The sequence below is a fragment of the Physeter macrocephalus genome, chromosome 5 (genome assembly GCF_002837175.3).
Source record: "Physeter macrocephalus isolate SW-GA chromosome 5, ASM283717v5, whole genome shotgun sequence".
In the NCBI taxonomy this organism is placed as follows: Eukaryota; Metazoa; Chordata; class Mammalia; order Artiodactyla; family Physeteridae; genus Physeter; species Physeter macrocephalus.
In genome coordinates this window covers 52,999,182-53,015,603 of record NC_041218.1, presented here as the reverse complement: position 1 = coordinate 53,015,603, position 16,422 = coordinate 52,999,182, and the positions used below count along the sequence as shown (strand labels likewise).

The 16,422-nt window shown below is 43.5% G+C and overlaps 1 long non-coding RNA gene across 1 annotated transcript; it reads right to left on the bottom strand.

The window, feature by feature from the left end:
- Window positions 1–5,121: 5,121 nt before the first annotated feature.
- Window positions 5,122–8,766, bottom strand: LOC114486313 (uncharacterized). The gene is made up of 3 exons (XR_003679866.1): window positions 8,490–8,766; window positions 6,922–6,993; window positions 5,122–6,471 (listed from the first exon to the last, which is right to left on the bottom strand). It is a non-coding gene; the product is annotated as an uncharacterized lncRNA (long non-coding RNA).
- Between the last annotated feature and the right edge of the window lie 7,656 nt (window positions 8,767–16,422).

Sequence of the window (16,422 nt, the reverse complement as noted above, 5' to 3'; positions counted from 1 at the left end):
GAAGGAACAGGCAAGTCAGGTAAGCAGGTTTAGGATTGGCTAGTTTGAATAATTTCAGAGGGCTCTGGGGCATAGTCATCTGGTACTTGGCCCTGGGGTGATAAGTGTGTGAAAGCCCACAGAGGAGGGAGTTGGAGGTGTGAGCTCTGGATTGGTTGGTTAGCATATGAAAGACACACTCATAGATGAGCTATTTACTCTCTTTAGGAATTGGCCAGCCCTGGGAGGGGTAGTCTATCCAGGGTCAGCAAGGCCCCAGATGTCAAAGCAGCAGACTACGGAAAATAGAAGGACATGGTTAATACAGTAAAACGCTTGAAATGAATATTCCTACTGCTTAGATTGGTGGCCTCTCAATGTAGCCTCCATATATATATATTAAAGAGCCTGTGTCCTTTTGAGGACTCTCTTTTTAATGATCCTCTCTTGGGAAGGGTTGGAGGCCTATAAGCAGGGTTAAGTGTACAGGGGAGGCAGGAGGAGATAAAAACCAAACAGGGGCCTATGAAGCTGTGGAAAGTCTGAAAAGGACTTCTTTAGGATACTTGCTTTGGTTATTAAGTGATATAACATCCCCTTTCCTACCACTTTCACAGATAGCCACAAAACCACTGTCTCTACCTGGCCAGATTTTTTTTTTTTTTTTGCGGTACGCGGGCCTTCCACTGCTGTGGCCTCTCCCGTTGCGGAGCACAGGCTCCGGACGCGCAGGCTCAGCGGCCATGGCTCACGGGCCCAGCGGCTCCGCGGCATGTGGGATCTTCCCGGACCGGGGCACGAACCCGTGTCCCCTGCATCGGCAGGCGGACTCTCAACCACTGCGCCACCAGGGAAGCCCTACCTGGCCAGATTTTAAAAAGAATTTTGATATGGGTACTTTACTTGGGTGCAGTGTTCAGCAGATACAGCAATTATTGTCTGTATTTTCTTACTAGAAAGATCTTTCACCTGCTTCCTTTAAGGTACTATAGAGGAAATATGGGGCCTTGTTCTCTTCCACTAGACTATCTTTAAAGAGAAGAAAACAGGCTTTCTCTGCTCAGAATGACTTAGGTATGTAGGGTCAATAACTCACAGAGAACAACTCAGTCATGTCCCAGAGAAAAGCAGGCTTAACTCTGGTCAGATGTTTGAACTTAGGATTCTGCCCCCAGTTGGAAAAAAATGTTTTAAAATTATTTATTAAAGAGATATTTCTTCAAGTGAAAATAAAATAGTGTGAAGTGAAACTCACCTAATGGCAGCAAAGCCTCAGTTTTTAAAAAAAATCTGGGGCATTAAATCACCATTCTTTTGGATGTACTTGTGTTAAATTTCATGTCATACAAGTCATATAAATTATCCCCGAAGATGGATGAGCCACTTATGGCTTTCTAAGTACTAGTAGCCATCCCTGCTGTTATGAAAGCACTGAATTGCCTTTTGATGGAAATTGTGTGGTACTGCCCGTCTTCAAGTTATCCACTCAATCGACATTGCTGTCTAAGAATTGGAAGAGAGTTTAAGGACTTCACAGATAGGAAATGCTCTAAAATAGGTCTTTGGAACATGTGGAACACCACATATTCGTGTGTTTCCCAAACCTCTTTTCTTCCTGTGGCTTCCAGGAAAACTAAGCTTTTACAGTGTAACATTTTGCCCTTGCTAATCCTAACTTTAAGACAAAATAATTTTCGGAGTCTATTCATTACAGATACTAATGTTGACACTGAAGCTATCTCCCCAAAGAACTTAGTAACGTCCCTTCCCACCTGGTCTCCAGCATCGCCCACCCCACCATCCTTTACCCCATTCCCCTGGCTGCCATCGCCATGCTGGCTGCTAGTGGAGGAATTTAGGGTCAGAAGGGAGGGAAGGAGTTTCTAAAGTGAAAAGAAGGAACAGCCGTCCGTCCTCCCAAGTAACGAGGACTTTTAAAAAACTCTAGTATGCCTGGGGCAATAATAAGTGACTTAGTTTTATATTTGGGGGGAGGATAAAATGGATCAGTAGATGAATGCTTGTATAGGTCCAGGGCAGGTAAGCAACATGTAGGAACCCAGTCTGGGAAAAAGGCCACCCTCAGGTAAGTTACTGTCCCCAATATATAAGCAGATGTGTCCATAAGCAATCTGGTGCTGGATCGTATGGAGAGACGTATAGTGAAGCCGTCGCAAAGTCATGAACAGCAGTTCAAACCATTACTCAGTCTCTGGAGAAAGTATTTTCTTAATGCAGCAAACCCTTTAGAAATTCTCTCTTTCTCTCTCTCTCTCTCTCTCTTTCTCTTCCTCTCCCTCCCCCTTTCCTTCTCCCTTACTCTATCAGCCATTCTCAATGAATTCTACACAGACTACTGCTAAACCCTGAAACTCTCTTTTCCACTCCCTCAACTCTTAAACCCAAACTTCCTAAAACCTTCATGACTTTTCTTTCCTCTGTCCATGCTACCCATCATTTTAAAATCTGTTTTAATTTTTTCTACTTCTACAATTTTTTTCTTCTATTTTCCTTTTCAATGTGAATCTTCTATATATCTTCCTCTGCTCATGACCCCAGGGTGCACAATGAAGTGGGGAGGGGAGATGGAGAGAGAGAGGAGAATGTCATGCTGGCAACACCAGACTTTCATGTAATTGACGGGGAGGAAAAAGCTTATGGATTTTCAGACATTCATAATTTTTGTCCCTGTCTCATCATGTTGCAAGGAGGAAGATGTATGACTCAATCTCAGAGGAACCGTGGGGTCCAAAAGGATGCAGAGGGAGGAGCAAGGGCAAAGGGGCGAAAGCTGAGACACACCGCCTCTTTATCCTGGGTTGATTCCGGGAGGAAGAGTGACCTACCCAGGCAGGGCATTTCTGAAACAGGAGAGGCTGTCTTGCAGCTGGGCTATTGTGAAGATGGCTGCTCCTGCTAAAACAGGATGCACTTGAGTATTAGGAGGCAAGGTCATTGTTTTCCTGGTGACTAAGAGCTCTTAGAAAAGGGTGCTGTGGCCATGACACAGAAGCAAGAGGGAGGGTAGGAAGGGCAGAGCAGCCTGAGGTTTGGAGCTGTGGGAAATACTGCATAACCTGGATAAAGCAGAAAGGACTTGGATGAGGCATTAAACACCATGACACTAAACGGGGGAGGAGGGACTATGTGCCCATGATAAGCCCTGTAACTGGTTTATGATCTGAGGTTCTTCTTCCTTCCCCAACTCACAACTCACTGAAGAGCTACTGTTCCCAGGGCAGTGTCCCCACCCCTTCTCATGGTGGGTTAGATTAGGATCTTGAGGCTTTAGAAAGTGAGGAGGGTGAGGGGTCATGTATTATTTTAATTTGAGTCTGCAGCAGTGCTTGAGAAGCATTTCTTGCTTCTTCCCTCCCTCCCTCCCTTCCCTTCACAATCACTAGGTGTCTGTGATGTGCCAGGCACTGTGCTACTCTAATGCCTCATACTGGACGGGAAAACTGAGCCTCAGAGATGCCCAGTGACTGACCAGTTAGACATGAGCAGAGAGAGAACTAGATCCCAGTCCCCAAAACCCTGGGTCAGGACCCTGGCTATCACACCCCAAGGCCTGCCTTAATAAAGCCACGTTGTAAACTTTGAATCATTTGCATCTTTTCTCTCCTCCGTGAGCACGAAGGATCCTGGCCTAGAGCAGAGTGTCCTATCCTTTCTAGCCCAGTAACTTTCCATTCCTAAACCCAGTGGACCTTCCCAGGATGGGAGTTATTGAAAATCTCTTCTTTAATTAAAAAGTTTTCCCTAGAATGAGCATAGCTCTGTGGCCATTTCTCATACATTAGTCACTGGTCAAGTTCAAGAGATGCATCCGCGGCATCTTGTAATTTGTTGCGCACAACTTCTTTTTGTGTATCCCTGCCTCCCACCACTCCCAAGTCAGGGCTGTGCTCTGGACCAGTCGTGCATGTTAGTAGCTGCAAATTCTGAACCAGGCAATATTCCACTTGTTTAAAACAACGGTGGGGTACTGGGGTTCCTTGATAGAGAGGGAGGAAATAGTTCCGCCAAATGGTAGGAAAAGTACAGTAATAATTTCACATTTGAACAACCCAAGACCCTTTCTGTTGCAGTGTGTCAGGGAAGCTTCTGGGTATGCAGTAAAGCCTCTTAGTTCTTCAGAAAATATGTCCATGAACTCTCTGAGCCTTTGGATAATACATTGTTATAAAGGATTTATATTTTATTTCTTCTTTTGGAAGGAAAAATAAACAAAACAAGACAAGTACATTTAAAAAAATGAAAGTATTTTCTTTTTTATAGAAAACGGGGGGAAAATACTGTTTTGGGTTTAAATGTGACTCACATGAAAAAACAAATCCTCGGACATGAGTCTGAATTATGTCAAATCTGACCTTACTGAATGAAGCACTGGCAGGATGACAGGAGGGGAGAGGCTGCATTCTTTTCCTTTGCTGGAGGGAGAGCGTGTGGATGAAGAACCTCAAGCCTTGCTTCCTCCTGACTCAAACATGAGAAGAACCTGGAGGCTTAGCCATATGATAGCCCTCTGATGTTTCTGCCCCACACGTGCAGGACATAGGACACGGTGGGGACAAAGTCACAGGATAAAGTCTCGAGGAGCCAGTGCCTCAAGAGCAGCAACTAGAGCAGAGCCAGGGGCCTGTAGAAAGGGGATCTGTAGTCCAGGAGGAGAATCTCTCTCCGGTATGAGTCACTGGCAGTGAGTTCCCCCAGTAGTACCAGGTAGAAGAGGGAAAGCACCATTTTTTCATTAGTTCATCCCTTCTTTCATTGGCAAATACTTATTATGACTTCAGTGTTCCAGGTGGGGTATGTAAGTTTAGATAAAGTCTTCAGCTTCATTAGCCAAGTTCATATTTTAATTTTTTCCAGAAGAGAGAGGCCATGCAGGTAGGAGCAGAAGTGGTACATCAGCAGAGCATCCCTTTGACCCAGAATCCGGCACAGGACACTCTGCTTGCAAGGACATGGTCTGCCAGAGTCTGGACTGACCTGGAAACCTCTATTTTAGCCTCATCACGAAGAACTCACGCTAGCGATCTATTTACTTTCCTTTAAGGGACTATCACAGATATTCCTCCTCCTGGTTCTTGTGTAAACTTGGCGTTGGCAAGGCTCCTTTCTCTTCTGGGAGGAAAAAGCAGAGTCAGTGCCCAGAAGCCCAATCCAAACAGTACCTCGGCCCCGCAAGACCCCACCACAAGTCAGGAACGGGCTTCTCAGGACTCTTGATGAGCCACACTCAGGGTCACAGTCAAAAAGAAAATGTGTACACACCCAGGACGCCCGACGGCCAGGGCTCAGTGATTAAGAGGAGAGATCCTATCCATAGTGGAGCCCATACTCTGAGCCATACGGCCAGGCTTCAATCTCAGTCTGCCACTTATTAGCGTGTAAACTTGGGCAAGTTACTAAAGCAGCCTGTGCCTCAGTTTCCTCATTTGTAAAATGGGCTTAATCATAGCACCCAACTCATACATAGAACAGTCCTGAGGATTAACTGTCAAGGTGTGAAAAGTAGAACAGTGCCTGGTGCATAGTAAATATTGCCTTTTGGTATTATCTATATCTGAAATAGTGTGTGAATTCTTTCTCTCTCTCTTTTTCCCTGGCTCATTTTACGAAGAGAGTGTGATGTGAATAGCAATGCAGTGAACCTTTAGAAATAGCATTCCATAAGCATCAAGTCGTATCTGCCCACAAAGGCCAAACTTCCCTGTGCTGCTCAAACCCTCTTTGCATATGGCCCTGCACTCATGTAGCTGAACAGATAGATTCCCCCAGGGTCATGGCACATTGTCCAGGGACTCAACAAGCACCATCCCCAGTCCTTCTGGACCCCACCGTAACTCAGTCTTCAGTTTTGTGGTTCCTTCCCTGGATTATTTCAAATATGTTTGCACCACCTGGGTTTCTAATGAGAAGGAAAGGGCTAACTAGACCCGAGAACTTATTGAAACTTGGTGCCTTGCTATGTGGATGGATGGCATCTTGACTTCCATCTCCACACCCCCCTCTGAGTCTTTCCTCTGTATGTCCATGTCCATGGCTGGCTAGCACGCCGTTTCCAGTCTTCCCAGGGTCTCCTCTCAGAGAATCTGAGCATCTTTCATCCCAGGTTGTGGTCAGATACTCCACCACCCTTTCAAAGGGTGCATTTCCAGTATATAAATCATGTGACTAGGAGATAAAAATTGATTAATCTTAGGGAGCTTCCAATTGTGTATATGTTTGAGAAGATGGGAAAGGAGATAAGATAGCCAGTTGTTAAAATGTCGGTAGCTTGTAATCAGCCATGGTGGGAGTATTAACATCACAGAACTTGGCAAACGCAGGGCTCTCCCCACCCCATTTTCTGGCATTTCTGGCATAAATTATTGAATACAAATAAGAGAGAACGTGGAGCCAGGAGCAAACCAGAGGCGTGCTCTCTCAGCTGTCTTCTTGAAAGGTTATCTCACTTCCATAGAATCCAAGCTTGTCCACTTCCTAAAACAATGCAACAACAGCACCTTTAGATAGGGAGATTTAAATAAAACAAAACAGAATTTTTCTGAGACAAATAGTTATCTTTGTTGCCCTACTAACCAAACTTCCCAAGAAACTCTAGCCAGATAAGTGAGAACAGGAGAGGGGTGGAGTCTCCCAGGACCCACAAAGGAGGAGATATTCAGTAAAGAACCCAGTGGCAGGTAGCTAAAGGCCACAATAATTAAACAAGTCTACCTAGAGACATTTACTGGCACATTTTTGGTGATCATGCCCCCCAGAAGGCCTGGGGCAGCCTGAAGGATCCTATTCCCAAGCCTGAGATCCCTGTTTTTTTTTTCTTTCTCTGGGCTAAGAAATGTATACACAGCTTTCCTTTCCCCTTTTAGGGTGTCTCCTGGAGAGGACAAGCTGGGGGCTGCTTCATTTAGCAGGTAGCTTCTCACTGACCCATATATCGCTGTGCAGGCAGACGTCAGGGTACAGAATAGTCAGGTGGATGTCAGATCCAGTGTCGGGAGCCTGGTGAATGGAGTGGAATGTTAGTCCTGACTCAAAGCAGCTGCTTTGGCTCACGTTGTGCCAGCCTGCCCTCCCAAGTGGGAGATGCTGGCCAGGTCTGCCATTGCAGAGAGTCCCAGACCTGTGGACGTGGCCCTGGAAAGGCTGACCTCAGCTACACGTTAGACTCAGCTGGGGCAGTTTTTAAACTCCTGAAGCCTAAGATGCAGTTTGGACCAATTAACTCAGACTCTCTGGAGGTGGCACTCAGCCATTAGGGGTTTTGAACTCTCCACAAGATTGAGAACAACTGCACTGAAGAGTGAGGGCAAATACCCAACACAGAGCCAGCTATGGTTCTCATTCTGGGGTGACACAACCCCCCAGGAGGACACTAGGAAACACGAGAGGGTGTTTTTGGTTATTACAGCAACTGGGGTTGCCTCTGGCATTTAGGAGGGTGTGGGCCAGGGACATTAAAAACCTCCTGCACTTTGTAGAACAGTTCTTCACGATGAGAAATGCCAAAACTTTAAGGCACATGAGAGCATGTGTGTGTGTGTGTGTGTGTGTGTGTGTGTGTTTGTCTGTGTTGAATGTGAGAGACACAGAGTCCCATCCTTTGTTTGGAGGGAGATTGCCTGGTCAGTTTTGGTTTGAGATACCGGAAATGCAGAAGCAAGATGTGGAGGTTTTCCCTGGAAAATCAGTAACCTGCTTGCAGACACCTCTCCACAGTGATTTGTCTCAAGTGAGAACACTGGCTCTGTGTGTGTGGGTGTGTGTTCAAAGCAAATGGTAAATTTATTTACTATTTTCTCCCAGAATCTTCTTGAATATTAATGCAAATCATGGCTGGGGGCAGGTGCTGAGGGGCTGAGTGGGTGAGTGGGTGCATGAAAGAAGAGGTATTTGTGGAAATGGCATTGGCCAGGATTGACTAGAGGGCAGGGACTTCTTAATTCGGCAGATTCCCCATGGTCCACTTGGTGTCCAAAACAAAAACAGATGACACAAACTGGCCATCACCATGATGAATATGAGATAGATGTGATCTGATATTATAGACAGGGAATCAGCTTTGAACTATAAAGGTGTTTTATCCAAATTTCATCGACCACCTGACCTGCCTGCATGGATCTGCTGGTGTGTCTGTGATAGTTCCAGCATATCTTCTCTTTTTTTTTTTTCCCCACACACTATCTCTCTAATTTTGGTTTCTCTCAAGCTTCCAAATGGTGCTCAGTGCTCCAAGGAAAGAATGAAGGAAGGAAGGGGAGGGAGAGAGGAACGGGAGGGGAGGCAGAGGAGGAACGTTTGGAAGAAAAGCAGCCTGACACGAAAAGAAAAGAGAAGGAAACATGACATGAGCTGGTGATCCAGGAGGTGGGGAGGAAGGGGTAACCGTTTTACCCGTGCTGAACCAAGAGAGGAGTGGAAGGAAAGGGGTGGAAAAAACAGCAGAAGGAACTCAGGGGGTGGAGGGAGGAGGGGACACGGAGGCAACTTAATACAACCGCAGACAGGCAGCCCGCCGATGGCCTCCGGAGTCCTCAGCGCAGGGCGGCGGCGTGGATCTGCTGGTGGCCAGGCGTTGGCATTTCTGGCGTCGGGCCGAGCGCAGGGCACAGTCTCTACGCTGCTGCCCTCGCCCTAAACACTGAAGCTCCACAGGGATGGGCAACAGGCGTCTGTGGTGAGGCAGCCGGGGCGGCGGGGCGGTGGGCTGGTGTGCTGGTGGCCCAGCGCAGGCGGGCAAGCGCGGGGCAGCCTGCCTCCTTCCGGGGCGCTCCACCCCTGCCCCCCACCCCCTTGAAGGTGCAGAGTGGACACCGACCAGCCTACCGACCGTGCCGCCAACCCTCCGCTGCCCCACCCCTCCTCCCCCAATCCCGCCCCTCGGAGGCCAGAAAAAAAGAAGAAAACAAAATCTCTGTGCAGAGTCCGCGGTGGGAAAACAGGGGGCAGGGATGCCGGCTCTTCCGGGAGCCCACTGCCACGCAGTAATTTACAACCCGAGTCCATGACTTAAAAACCAGCTCTGCCAGGGCGGTGCCCGGAAGACTGGCAGCTAGGGCAGGCCGAGGCGCCGCGGCGGCGGTCCACGCTGGAGCTGTCAGGCCGCCGGAGGCCGGGCCCAGCGGCTCTAGGAAGGCCCGGCAGGTGGGAGCCTGGCCACGTCGGGCGGAAGCCAGTTCGACAAAAGGGGAAGGCGATGCGGTGTGCCTTGGGCAGGGCAGGGCCCCACGAGCCGGAGTTGGTGCCCCCCTTTCGGGCACCCAAAAGATTTCCTCAGGGGCGGGGTGGGGTTGGGGGCCTCAAGGCCGCGCGTGCCCTCCCCTCCCCTCCCCCTCACTTACCTGTGGAGGGGGGAGGGGGGACCGGGAGGAGAGCGGACAGGAGGAGAGAAGGGCCCAGCTGGCTCCCCTGCTGGCTCCGGGCCTGAGCAGACCCTCAGAAGAGGGCCCACCGTGACGGGGGCAGAGAGCAACCCGTGGGGACAGGCATGGGACGGCAGGCAAGGCCGACAGCTACTCTGGGGGAGCCACCCCCTCTCCAGCATCTCTTCTTACTGTACAACCTAACCTTGCCCATCACGGCAGAGGTACCTCATCATTGCCTGCTGCAGTTTTTCACCGCAGCTGGCATCCTGGAGGAGAGTGCAGCAAAAAGTCTGGAGCATTGATCTGGAAGGTCCTCTCTGGGCATGTCTCCAAGCTCTGCCTCATGGGCTGGGATTATTGCGTCCTAGAGTTTCAGAATTCTGTGCGGCAGAAGAACCTGCAGAAATCCCCATCAGGTGATTTTTCAAGAGTGTTTATGAGCCGTTCTGCCCTAAGCTCACAGAATGCAAAGGTCGCCAGGTGTGGGAGTCTGGTAACATGGAAGCAAAGGACCAGACTCAGGGTCTCAGTCCTGGCTACGTTCGAATCAGCTGAGGGAGCTTTAAGAAAACACCAGAGCGCTGGTATCCCACCCTAGACCATTTGAATCACAATCTCTGCCAAGGGTTCAAGTATTTATAAACTCTCCAGGTATGGTGTACTCTATGTACACCATATGTATGTACTCTAGGATGTTCCTTAAGAACCCGTGAGATACTGGTCAACTCCATCAGCCCTTTGTCTTCCACAGTAGATACTTAGATGTTTGCAAGTTGATTAAAATCAGGTAGCATCATTATGTGGGGACTGGCCAGAGACCAGCTGTCCACTTTGATCCTTTGAGTGAAAGAAAAAACATTCTTTCTACTAAGAGAACAACATTGCACTAGTTTATAGGGGACAGTCTGAATTCACCCAAGCAAATAGAACTATAGTTAAATTGCAAGGGTTTTTTTTAGGGAAAACATGGAACATTTAGATTATTGAAGAGTGAAAAATATCTAAGTCAGACATAACATCTGTATCTCATACTCCTCTAGTTTTTCTGTATCATCCATACATTCATCTCATCTAGATCAAAATGCTCTTTTCAGAAGGAATCAGGTCTATATATTCCTCTCATGTGGGTAGTATCATGCTTCTTTTTGGTTGTCTGAAAAAAGATTTCTCTGGGGCCTCAAAACATCACTTGGTTCCAGATGGTTGAACCAAGGTTCCAGAAAGTTGAAGGTTCCAAAAACAAGTTTTGGCCATTTGGCACCCATTCATATTATTCATGATTTTATGGACTTTCAGCTTTCTTGTTTCTAAAATGAAGATTTCTATTTCTTTAGTGGCAAAAGAGCTGAAGCATACAGCTGTGCTGTCCACAAGGGCCCCCGGTTGAGGGTGCAACTGGGATTTGAAATCCAGACCCCTCTGAAATGGCCAAGTTGGACATTGTGGGGTGGGGTGAATGTTTGTCTGTATTCTCATTCACCCACAGGAGCTATATGGGTAAACAGAGTTTCTGCTATAGCCTGTCCTCACATATAGCCAAAATGGAAAATTCCTCTTTAAAAATGATCAAATCACAAAGCAAAGAATGTTTAAACATTTACCTTGCTGAAATAACTTTCTAGGCTCAAGATGGAGCCACTCCTGCCCCAGGGATACCACATCAGCCAACTGAAACTTAGATAACTTTCATGTCCCTGTAAACACTCCACTTGACCGGAAATATAGTATATTATACTGTGCTATAGTATATACAGTCAGCCAGTCTCCAAAATGCCAAGCCAACTCTGGGCTCTATATTATTTCCTTGTCCCTTCTCACCCCAAACAAGGTTGACTGTGTGACTCCAGCCAATCAGATATTTTCTATTTTCCTCGTCCTTATTCTTTATTCTTTACCCTATCAAAGCTGTCTGCCTTCTGCTCCATTTTGCAGTTCTCTGAATAGGCTGCCTGTTTCACGAAGTGTTAAGTAGAGTTTGTATCACCTAAATTGTCTTCTTTAATAATTTTTTAACAACCTATTTAAAGAGTACCCAGTCTTTAAGGAAATCTCTCCAAATCTCTCTTTGCCTATGTTAGAAATACAGCACAGGAAATCATGTCAACATGCTTAATTTTCCACTGAAACAACATTTCCTAGTTGATGTTTTCAAGGTTAAAAACTATCATCTTAACGCCCATGTATACTTGAGTGAATTTCACTTTTATCTCAGCCGTCCACTTTGGCTGTGAAGAACTGTGATCTGTAATGATTAGTGACAAATTATACCTAAGAAACTATATAGTCTCCAAAGCAAGCCAGTATTTAGAAAATGATTCGGTACTATAATGATTAAAAAAGTGGCTTGCTTATTTCTAAAATAGTTACCCCCCCAAAAAAAAAAGTAATGTTAGGATGGGTAACATTTAATGATTGTTGTGAAGATGTTGCTTTAAAAAGCGTGAGGTTTTTTGGCCATTTGTTGAAATGCTCTATTTTGGATATATCTAGAAACGTGGCCGGTCCAAACTGAATGTGATCGTAAGTATAAAATACACATTGGATTTTGAGGATTTAGTGCAAATATTAGAAAGTAAGATATCTCAGAAGGTTTTTTGGCCATTTGTTGAAATGCTCTATTTTGGATATATTGGGTTAAATAAACTTTATCATTAAAACCTTTTTTTTAAAGAAAATAAATAAATATATGAATTGACCCCAATGCTAAAAATTCCTCTCTTCTCATCTTGTTTCCTAACAGATTTAAAGCCACAGATGCTGTTACTCCATATCTTAATCCATGGCTTTATTTTAAAGACAGGTTTATTGAGTTATTTCATACAGTAAAATTAAATCTTTTTAGAGTATAGTTCAGTAAGTTTTGGCAAACTCAGGTATCCCATTCCTAGTTATTTACGCAAGAGAAATGAAAACTTATGTTCACATAAAAACTTGTACATGAATGTTTATAGAAGCTTTATTCATAATCACCAGACACTAGAAATGTCCCAAATGTCCTTTAACTGGTGAGTGGATAAACAAACTGTTCTTTCCAGACTGGCTGTATGATCTTGCGTTCCCATCAGCAATGAAGGAGAGTTTCAGCCACCCCACATCTTCACTAACACTTGACACTGTCATTAAAAAATATTTTTAGTCCTTCTAATAGGTAGGTAGTTTTAGCTTATTGTGGTTTTAATTTGCTTTCCTTTAATGACTAATGATGTGAGCATCTTTTCATATGCATATTTGGCATCTGTATATCGTCTTTGGTTGATAACTGTGGATTCTTTTTAAAAATTGAGTTATTTTCTTACTGTTATGTTTTGAGAGTTCTTTACATATTCTGGATACCAGTTCTATATCACGTGTGTGATTTTCAAATATTTTCTCCAAGTGTATGGCTTGTATGTTCATTCTCTTAACAGTATCTTCCACAGAGCTCAAGGTTTTAGTTTGGATAAATTTCAGGTCTTTCTATTTTATGTATCTATCCTTTTGTTAGTACTACACTATCTTGTTACTATAGCTTTATAATGTCTTGAAATTGATCAGTGTGACTCCTTTAACTTTGTTCTTCATTTTAAGAATTGTTTTGGCTAGTCCAGTTTGTTTGGGATTTTTTTTTGCCTTTCTATAAATTTTAGAATTGACTTGTTGACATCTATGAGAAATCTTCTTGATGGATATTTCCTTGAATCAACTAGGGAGAATTGACATCTTAACAGTATTGACTCTTTTAATACATGAACATGGTAGATCTTTCCACTTATTTAGATCTTTGATTTCTTTCACTGGTGTCTTTCACCCGTGTTCTCAGGATATAGATTTTGCATGTATTTTGTTAGATTTCTATCTAAGTGCTTCATTTTTCTATGTGCTATTATAAATGGTATTTGAAAAGTACACCAAATTCCAAATGTTCACAACTGGCAAATGAAATATGATTGACTGTTGTATGTTGATTTGCATCCCTACTAATCTTACTCATAAGTTGTAGAGCATTGGGGTAGATTAGTACATTAGTTCCAGAAGCTTTTTCTGTAGATTATTTGGGATTTTCTACGAAGACATACTTGTTGTCTGTGAACTTCTTTCCCATTCTGTATTTTTTAAATTTCTTTTTCTTCCCTACTGCATGGGCTAGGACTATACTGATTAGGAGTATTGAGAATGGACATCTCTGTCTTGCCCCAGCTAGAAGGAAAGCATTCAATCTTTCTCTGTTAAGTATGATGTTACCTGTAGGTTTTGCTGAGAAATTTTTGTCATGAATGGATATTGAATTTTGTCTGCAAACAGTGACAATTTTGTTTCTTCCTTTCCAATTTGGATTCCTTTTATTTCTTTTTCTTCTCTCATTGCTGTGGCTAGGACTTCCAATACCATGTTGAATAAAATTGCCCAAAGTGGGTATCCTTGTCTTGGTCCTGATCTTAGAGGAAATGCTTTCAGCTTTTCACTGTTGAGTATGATCTTAGATGTGGGCATGTAATATATGGCCTTTACTATTTTGAAGTACATTCCCTTTATCTCCACTTTGTTGAGAATTTTTATCATAAACTGATGTTGACTTTTGTCAAAAGGTTTTCCTCCATCTGTTGGGATGATCATATGATTTTTATTCTTCAATTTGTTAATGTGGTGTATCACATTGACTTGTGGATATTAAACCATCCTTGCATCTCTGGAGTAAACCCCACTTGATCGTGGTGTATGATCCTTTCAATATATTATTGAATTTGGTTTGCTAATATATGGTTGAGGATTTTTGCACCTATGTTCATCAGTGATATTGGCCTGTAATTTTCTCTTTTGTGATATATTTGTCTGATTCAAAGACAAAGATATCTTTGTATCAGGGTGATGCTGGTCTCATAGAATGATTTCAGAAGTGTTCCTTCTGCAATTTTTTGGAATAGATTGATAAGGATTTGTGTTAACTCTTCACTAAATGTTTGGTAGCATTCATCTGTGGAGCCATCTGGTCCTGGACTTTTGTTTGTTAGGTTTTTTTGATTATTGATTCCATTTCATTACTGGTAACCAGCCTGTTCATATTTTCTGTTTCTTCCTGTTTCAGTTTTGGGAGATTATACATTTCTAGGAATTTGTCCATTTATTCTAGATTGTTCATTTTATTGGTGTATTATACATAAGTAATCTCTTATGGTCCTTTGTATTTCTGTGATGTCAGTTGTAACCTCTTTTGTTTCATTTCTGATTTTATGATTTGGGCCCTTTGTATTTTTTTCCTTGATAAGTCTGGCTAAATGCTTTTCGATTTTGTTTATCTTTTCAAAGAAAAATCTTTTAGTTTCATTGATCTTTTCAATTGTTTGTTTAGTCTCTATTTCATTTATTTCTACCCTGATCTTCTATGATTTCTTTACTTCTACTAACTTTGGAGTTTTGTTCTTCATTTTCTAGTGCCTTTAGGTGTAAGGTTAAGTTGTTTATTTTTATTTTTGTTTCCTGAGGTAGGCTTGTTTTGCTATAAACTTCCCTGCTAGAACTTCTTTGCATCATCTTTACTGTATATTTGCCTTTACCAATGAGATTTTTCCTTTCATAATTTTCATATTTCTAGTGGTGGCCTTTTCTTTTCCACTTACAGTAGTCCCTTTAATATTTCTAGTAAAACAGTTTTGTGGTGCTGAACTCCTTTTGCTTTTGTTTGTCCGTAGAACTCTTTATCTCTCCTGCAAATCCAAATGATAGCCTTGCTGGGTAGAGTATTCTTGATTGTAGTTTTTCCCCTTTCCTCACCCTAAATGTATTGTTTTACTCTCTTCTGGGCTGTGGAGTTTTTGCCGAAAAGTCAGATGAGAGTCTTACGGGATTTCCCAAGGGCCAGGTGACTGGAAACCACCAACCAGGGGGATGTAATGGGATATCTTGGGTAGAGACTTTTAAGAGGTGGATCTATTGCCATTTGACAATTAAAGTAAAATATGACCCTTCAAGTCCCCAAAAGTCTGGAATCTCAGAATTTTACAAACTCTAGGAGGCAAATTGTTTTGACTGGTAGGGATCTATATGTAGTAAGAAAAAAGATTAAAAACACTTCTCTTGATACTCTCTTCACCTCTAATCACTACATAGTAGCAATTAAGCTGTTCAGTTCTCCATCTGGGAACATGGTAGAATTGCCCTCCTTTTCCCCTTGAGTTAAGTGTAGCCATATGACTTGCTTTGTGTAATTAGATGTGAGTAGAAGTGACATGTGCTACTTCTAGGTGGAAGTTCAGAGACAATGTATCATCTGCCCTGTTTTCTTTTTCCTTCTTTCATAGCAATGGGCACTGTCTAGACAGACACTGCTGGCTTGGATTCTAGAGTGAGGACACAGAGCAGTGTCCCCAGTTTATCCTCTACGGACAGGTAGTGTATGTAGAAATAAAAGTTATTATATACCACTGACATTTGGGGCTTATTTGTTATTGCCACATAAACCTAAGTCATCCTGACTACTATACATGAAGAAGCAGTCATAGATGTTTACTGGATGTTGGATCCTAAGGAAGATTTTAGTATACTTAAATTCCATTTCCTATCTTGTTATAATGCTCTCATTTGGCTTATGCAGTCAGACAGGAGTGTGCAGAGGCCATTCTGAGAGCTATTTTGTCATACTCTGGTTTGCTTCCCAGGCTGAGAGCAGAGTGATTCACACTCACCCCAAATTTTACTTCAATTCAGGTACATTTTTCATATATATTTTAATGTTCATAATAAGATTCATCTGTTCATTTACTGTTTGGCGACGTCTTAGCTTGGGCTGCTGTAACAAAATACCATAGACCAGGTGACTTACACAACAGAAATTTATTTCTCACAGTTTTGGAGGCTGGGAAGTTCAAAATCAAGGTGTCACCAGATTTGGGTCTTGGTGAGGGCCATCTTTCTTTCTTTTTTTTTTAACATCTTTATTAGAGTATAATTGCTTTACAATGGTGTATCAGTTTCTGCTTTATAACAAAGTGAATCAGTTATACATATACATATGTCCCCATATCTCTTCCCTCTTGCATCTCCCTCCCTCCCACCCTCCATATCCCACCCCTCTAGGTGGTCACAAAGCACC